Genomic DNA, 8,128 nt, shown 5'->3' with positions numbered 1-8,128 from the left:
CTCCGTGATGGCGATGACCTCCAGCGAACAGAGCTCCTCACAGGACACCAACTGGAGGACGAGCGCCACAAAGAGCTCCGGGAAAAACTGCCGCACCTGCGGGCCGTACTCCAGGTTCTGCAGGAGCTTATAGAGCGCCGCCACCGCCTGCGGAAAGCACCCGCACAGCGCTCAGCACCGAGCTGCTCCCCTGGGTTGGGGGCAGGGAGGAGGGAGCGTTCCCGGGGGACCCCAAACTCACGGCCAGGCTAAGGGTGCTGGACTCGGTCTCCAGGCCCAGCGGCGCGATCTCCAGCAGACGCAGCAGCTCCTGCATCATCTTTGGTATCGCGTCCTCTGAGGACAGCGCCAACTCCCACAGCTCCCGCGCGTCCCTGCGGCACAGAGCCATCCTCAGCGGGAGCCCCTCTAAGCGTGGGCTGGGGGTTTCTCTCTGCGTAGGGTGGGGGTCCTTCTATGGGTGGGGTGAGGGTCTCCCCAGGTGTGGGCTGAGGATCCCTCTCCGCATTGGGTGAGGGTCCCTATCCACACGCGGTGGGCATCCTTCTCCACAGGGGGTGGTCTCTCTCTCCGTGTGGAGTGGTGGCCTCTCTTGTTTGGGATGGGGTTCCCTGAGATGAGAGATGGGGTGGGGGTCTCTCTCTACAGGGAGTGGGGGCAGCGCACTTGTCACAGGTGGGGGAGCAGCGCAGCAGGCTGAGTGTCACTGCATGAGGGTTGGCGGCGGCCAGCCTGGGGAAGATGTCACGGATGTGCTTCAGTGCGTCTTCCTCTGTGATCAGCTTCCTGCTCCTGTGGATGGCTGTCACGATGCGCTGCACCTGGAAGGGTCATGGGGACAGCAGAACTTCACTCCAGACGTCCCCAAGAGGGGCCAAGTGCCCTGAAGTCTCAAATCAGACCGAGGCCGTGCAGGACAACCCAACACAGCCTTCCAGCACCCAACCCAACCCCACTCTAAGCATCACGACCCAACCCAACACAAACCCAACCCCCAGCAAACCCAACCCCACCCCACCCCACCATCCAGCACCCATCCCAACACCCAGCACCCATCCCAACCCAAACCCAACGTCCAGAACCCAATCCAACTCCAACCCAACCCCCAGCCTCCACTTCAACCCCACCCCCCATGGGCTCAGTCCCCCAGTAAGCAGCTGCCGGTTGCTCACATCGTTGGGCGTGGGCTTGAAGTCAGCCATCAGCACACCCATCAAGTTGGAAGCAGCCTGGGCATTGCAGTTGCTGCAGTCCTTCATGCCCTGCAGCATCACGAGGATGAAGTCGGTTGTCTCCCAAGAGTGGAAGTGCTTTGCAAAGCGCTGGGGAGGAACAAACACAGAGGGGAGGAGGAACATCAGCCATGTTCCCCCATCTCCACAGACCCTGCAGCCACGAGTCCTGGCGCGGTGATCCCTCCTCACCAGCAAAATCTCCGAGGTGTTGGTGGTCCAGGTGAGGGAGAACTCGTGCTCATCTTCCCACTGCTCCTGCTTCCCCTGCTCTTCCGGCTGCACTTCCCAGCCTGGAAAGGAAAGCGAGGCGAGGTTGTGTGAGCGGTGGGAGCCCTGCAGGGAGCTGGGGCCGTGGGGCACAGCTCCCCCATGCAATGGGGTTCTTCACTGCTCGGAGCGGCAGCTGATGCAGCGCCATCCACGCTCGGCCCCGTGGGACGTCTGCAATGGATGGAGGCAGTCAGTGGCCGTCTTCTTACGGCTTCTCCACAGGATGAATTTGTAGAGGTGATGGAGAGCGCTCAAAGCACAGCGCTGCGTTTTGTCCTCCTGGCAGGCGCAGCACAGGATGAGGCTTCCCACCAGCTGCCCCAGCACGGGCAGGCGGAACTTGTCACAGCAGATGGGTCTGAATCGTCCCGAGGAGTGATGGCGCTGTGCGTGGAGAGCAGAACGTTGAGCGCACGCCCAGAGAGGGGAGAGCGGGGACAAGGAGGGACAAAGACCCCACGCCATGGGGGTCGGGCTCTTACCCTCTCCTGGCAGTAATATGCCAGTGAATGGCACAGCTTCCAGATGCGCCCCACTGCCCTCTGGCACGCAGCTGAGTTCTGAGTGGAGGTGAAGGGCAGCAGCACCTGTGGGAAGAGGAGCTCTGTCTCTGCCCTGCGGCCCCCAGGATCACCCCAAAAGGTTTTGGGGTGGTGGGGATGGCGGAGGAACAGCCCTCCTCTGTGCGGCCCCTGTGGGCACAGCTCACCTGGAAGGCGTTTTTCAACTCCTCTCCGATGCCTGCAGTGGGGTGGACGAACACCAAGGTGTCCAGCATCTCATCCAGAGCCCTGAGAGTCTGCAGGATGGACAGAGTGGAGGGAGATCAGAGGGGAGGGGGCGGGGGAGGCACAGCAAGAGCCTGTCCTGCAAGGCGGGGGGGCCCTGCAGCTCCCCAGCACCCACCTTGGAGTAAAGGCTCACGTCCAGGTCCTGCTCCGAGGGAAGCAGGAGGATGCTCTGGAAGCACACATGAAAGAGAGGGATCTTCTCCTCCAGCAACCCCTCCACCTTGCTGCAGAAACAAGAACTGCAAAGCTGGGAGCACTGCGCTGCAGGATGGGGAGTAGACCCCTGCCATGGGCAGCACTCTGCAGAGCAGGGGGGGCAACGTGGGGAGGAAGCCCCTCCTCCATGGGGATGCATGGGGCAGAGGGAGTCCTGAGCACTGCTGTGGTGGGTGTGGGTTAGAATCATAGAACCACAAGGTTGGCAACGACCTATAAGATCATCTAGTCCAACCGTCTCCTCATCACCATGGCCACCACCAGCACTCAAGTGTTGGTTGGGGTCGGGGCTGGGTTTGGGTTTGGGGTTAGAGCTAGGGTGAGGACTAGAGTTAGGGTTAGGGTTTAGGTTGTGGTTAGCGTTAGGCTTAGGACGAGGGTCAGGTTACGGTCAGCGTTCGAGCTGAGGCCCAGCAGGGCCGCAGGACTCCCTCAGCTCTTTGGCCAGCCCCGATGCGGGAGAGCAGCAGCCCAGCACGGCCAGGATCGTCCCCTGGGGCTGCGGGGCCGTACAGGCCGTGTGGAGCCGTCTGAATGCTGCGGGGCCAAGCCGGCAGCAGCGGGGCAGTACCTGAGGGCGGTGATGGTGGCCATCGCTTGCAGCCGCAGTTCAGAGCTCAGCTTTTTGTGCGGCTCCTCCGCCAGCAGCACCTGCAGCACAGCAGGATGGCACCGGGCACTCAGTGCTTGCAGCGCCGGGAGGAGCGGAGCTGCCCGCTGCCCCCCTCCAGCACCCAGCGCCCCTCACCATGATGTTCTCCACAAGATTGTTCCGGCGGCAGAAGATGCGCAGTTCCTGCGCCGCGTTCCTCTGTGCCGCGCGGCTGCAGATGGTGTGGATGCTCTGCAGGAACTTCATCTTCTGCTCCTCGTTCTGAGGCTGTCAGAGAGTGGGGGGAGTGTGAGCAGGGGGGCACAGCCCTCCTGCGGCTGAAATGGGTCCGGGGGTGCGGATGGGGCACCGCCGCGATGGCAGCGGCCGCAGTCACCTCTGTTCTCTGGACAAAGGCCTCGATGTTGTCCATCGCGTAACGCTCCGCGTCACACACGGGCATCCCAGGGGTGTCCGAGGGGGGAGCTGGAATTGGGAGTGCAGGGGGGGTTGGAATTGGAGTTGAGTTTAGGGTTGTGGTTAGTGTTAGGATTGAGGTTGGGTTTAGGGTTAAGTTTAAGGTTCGGGTTGAGGTTGGGTTAGGTTCTGGTTGATGGCTGGATTTAGAGTTCAGGTTGGTGTTAGGATTGGGTTAGGTTGAGGGTTAAGGTTGGGCTGAGGGCTGGGGCTAGGATTAAGATTTGCAGTCAGACGTGGGGTAGAGGAGCCCAGAGCAGAGCGAGGAGAGCAGGGGGCTCTGCCCTCTGCCACCCCACGCAGCCCCGGCACCGTGCAAAAAGCCTCGCACTGCACCAACCCCCAGCCCTGCAGGGACCCTCACTCACCGGGCGGCACAACAGGGGGCTCCTGGGGGATTTTGCCCTTCTCGGCCTCTGCGGGGCAGGAGGGCTTTCTCTCCTCCATCGCAGAGGATGAGGGCTGAGGTTGGGGACCGGCCACGGCCTGGACAGCCACGGGCGGGGATAAGCGCTGCGATTTGACCCGAGGAGTGGTTTGCACCGCAGGTCTGCTCGCGTGCTTTCTCATCAGAGTCCTGACGGAAAGTGAGGGGCGCAGCGCCGGCAGCTGGAGCTGTGGGGCACGGGGACGCGTCACAATGGGCCCCACTGTGACTTCACCGCCCCGCCTGCGGCGACCCCCAGCAGCGCTCAGCTCTGCTCAGGGCCGCTCAGTTCCCCAGCCTGCGCTGAGGAACGGATTTCTTATTGTAATTATTTTACTGAATCATTAAAAAAGATGGCAACGGAAACACAAATCCCAAAATTGGAAATATGTGCTTCACAGCGAGGCTGAGCCGCTCCGGGTGGGGGGGAGGGGAGTTCATGATTTCCCTGATGAGTTCACCAACAAATGATGGGGCTGGAGTTGGGGTTGGGGTTAGGATTATAGTTGGGGTTGGGGTTGGAGTTGAGGTTGGGGTTCTGGATGGAGTTATGGGTTGGTTGCTGGTTGAGATTGGGGTTTGCTTTGGGGTTGTGGTTGGTGTTAGGGGTTTCACAGAATTGTAGGGGTTGGAAGGGAGCTCCAGAGCTCATGGAGTCCAACCCCCTGCCAAAGCAGTTCCCTACAGCAGGTCGCACAGGTCGGTATCCAGGCAGGTCTGGAACATCTCCAGAGAAGGAGACTCCACCACCTCCCTGGGCAGCCTGTTCCAGTGAACAGTGGGACCCATAGAGACACGTTGGGACCCATAGAGACACATTGAGACCCATTGGGACCCATAGAGACCCATTGGAACCCATAGACTCCACCACCTCCCTGGGCAGCCTGCTCCAGTGCTCCTCCCCTCACTGCACAGCCGTTCCTTCGCACATTGGTGCAGAACTTCCTATGCTGCAGTTTCCGGCCGTTTCCATGTTTGTGTTGTGGATCACACAATCACAGAGTCACAAGGTTGGAAAGGACCTACAAGATCATCCAGTCCAACCGCCCTCCCGTCACCACTGCTACCACAAGCACCAAACCAGATCTTGTAGCTCCTCATCCAGACGCCTCGTGAGCACTGCCAGGGACGGCGACTTCACCACCTCCCTGAGCAGCCATTCCAAATGAGAAAATGAAAAGACGCCCAAGAAAAGCAAAAACGGACGCAAAATTGAGTCCAGCACCCGGAGAAACCTAATGCAAAAACAAAAACTAGACCCACGAAGAACTGACGTGATGACAAAAAACAGGAAAAGAACCAAGAAAACAGTAAGCAAAAAAACGAAAGGGGGGGGAAAAGAAAAAAAAAACAACAGGCAGAAAACAAATCTGAAAACATGGGAAACCTGTAAGAGACCCCAAAATGTTAACAAATACCAGGATACGCTTAGAAAGGCCACGCTACCTCACAGCCAAACTCTCAAGCACACACGCTGCACTCACCTCTTAGATCAAGCACTGCCAACTCACCCAACGAAGCACCTGAGCCTCTGCAGGATGTGAGACTCACAGTTGCATCCCAGACTCCGGAACAGCTGCAAACATCACCAGGCTGCTTGGTAATTCTCCAGAACCGCCTGCAGAACACCATGAAACAGGAACAACGCAGCACACGGCGGCCAACCCCACTTGCCCCCCTTTCACAAATGGGCTCCGCAGGGCTCCCGTCTGAAAACGACATCCCTGCATCCTACCCCAAAGCAGCCGATGGCTGAACTCACCGCAGCGATGCTGATGTGAACGCTCAGCACGCGTTGCTCATCTTCACAGAGTCAAACTGCAACCTTATGTCTGTTCACTAAGAACACAGACTTGCCCTTCTCTTCTTATAAAGCAAATTGGTAGTACTTCGCAGTCATTTTGGGACACTGAACCACAGGCTCCACTTGCAACCCACGTGCAGAAAATACCAAGCGAGGGACAGTGCTCCCTCTTCACCTGAGACAACGATGAACGCCGTTCTGCCCCAAAAGCAAAAAATCATGGAACAGAAGAAAACAGGGGAAAAGAGTCAGAAAAAAAACCAAAAACAAACAAACAAAAAAAAAACGCACACAAAAAAGAAAAAATTCTAATGCAAAGCAAAAATTGCAATCAGCAAAAAGCAGAGGGAGTCCTGACAGCTGCTCTGCTGGGGGTGGGTTGGGGTTGGACTTGACTCTCATGCAGCCCAGCAGAAACCAGTAATGACCAGTATGGCCTCCCATGGTCAATGGAGTCCCAGAGGAACTAGAAGGATCCAGAAGGTGCACACACCTGTATGGACCAGAAAAGACCAGGATGGACTCCTAGTGATCAGCAGAGACTCATAGCAGCAGTAGGAGCAAACCAGCCTGGACCCATATACAAAAGTCCCATAGGGATCAGTAGGAACGCACAGCTGTATGCCTGGTGCCGGCCTCTCTGGAGGTGGCTTCAGGCCCCACGGCCGGCGCCGCTCAGGCTGGGGCTGAGGCTTCAGGCCTCGTGGGCAATGCCAGCCTAACGATGGCCGTGGCTTTATGACCCAGGACTGGGGCCGGCCTTCCTGGCTGTGGCTTCAGGCCGGGGGACCAGTGCCGGTGTCTCTGGCTGCGGCCACAGCTTTAGGGATGGTGCCAGCCTCTCTGGTGCTGTGGCTGCAGTTTTAGGTCCAAGCTTAGGAACTAGGAGAGGAAAAGAGAAGCATCAGGTCATAAAAGGGCATAAAAGATGGAACACTGACTGCAAACGTGCCTCTGCTTGCGGGACGCCTGCCACTGAATTGCAAATAAAATCTGCTTTATCAGAGGGCAAGAAATGCATGTGCTTAAAGAACGAGCTGCTTACATGTGCATTAGGTGTCCAAGCAAAGGCGGGGTTATTACAGTGAGTCCCCAGAATGACTGACATTGCCACTATTAAACCAAGCAGAGCTGAGCAATGTGTCAACATTAAACCCAGCAGAGCTGTGCAGTGTGCCAGCATGAAACCCAGCAGAGCTGTGCAGTGTGCCAGCATGAAACACAGCAGAGCTGTGCAATGTGCCACCGTGAAACCCAGTAGAGCTGTTCCAGTTTGCCACCATTAAACCCAGCAGAGCTGTGCCACCATTAAACCCAGGAAAGCTGTGCAATGTGTCACCCTAAAAACCAGCAGAGCTGTGCCAATGTGCCACCATGAAACCCAGCAGAGCTGTGCCACTGCTGCAGCAATGAACTCAGGACTGCTCCTGGCCCTGCACTCAGGGCTGATCGCGGCTTTCTGCTGCAGCACACTCGACACGTGTTTTGTTCAGCACACTGGCAGCTCGGCATTACAGAGGGGGAACCAGAAAGCTCCATATTGGGTATCTTCTGTGTAGTTTCCTGGCATTTCCTGGCATTCTGCTTTGGAAGAGGCATCCTGGACTTTTTTCTCAGCCGGGCCCCTTTTCCAGCACTGTTACGACGCGGCCTTGTTGGCGCATTGCCCCATGGCAGCTCTCCTTGCAGCAGATCACAAAAAGCCGTGAAGGCAGAGCCCCCCCAGCTGAGAGTTAAGGAGCCTTAACGAGAATTGCAGCCTTTGCCTCCAGATGGGCCCAATTTCTCCTTTCTTTGGACTAAATCTGTGCTGCTTGGCCCAGCTCCCAGCTTGTTGCCATCTCCTTGCTATGGCAATGGTGACGTCATCAAGCTGCGCCGAGAGGCAGCAGCAGCCGGGAGAAGAACGCTGCGGGAGCGCCCTGCTGTGACGTCATCACCCTGCGCCGCGAGGAGGAGGCAGCCACGCGGAAGCGGTGCGGGGCTCCGCGCTGCTCCAACGCTGCGGGGCAGCCCCGGGGCTCCCAGCGCCGCCTTGGCGACTACAAATGGGTGTTCGGATGGGGCACCGGGGCGGGGGGCCGCGTGCCGCCCCGATTTGGCCCCGTGGGGCTTCTGTGTGACTCGGGGCCTCCGCTCAGCGGCAGGAGGTGCTCTGTGTGACGGTTCGCCCACAGCCCCCCCAGCCCCTCTTTCTGACCCGCAGGGTCGCACCCTTCCCCGCGGTCCCCCTCCCATCTGCCCAGCCCCCCCAGTTCCCCTCCAGTTCTCCCATTCTGATCTCTGCAGTCCTCCTCCACCCCCCACCTCATTTCC

The sequence above is a fragment of the Lagopus leucura genome, unplaced genomic scaffold, assembly GCF_019238085.1.
Source record: "Lagopus leucura isolate 7727_CA_CO unplaced genomic scaffold, USGS_WTPT01 34971-0_obj-0_obj, whole genome shotgun sequence".
Taxonomy (NCBI): Eukaryota; Metazoa; Chordata; class Aves; order Galliformes; family Phasianidae; genus Lagopus; species Lagopus leucura.
This window is presented reverse-complemented; position numbering follows the sequence as displayed.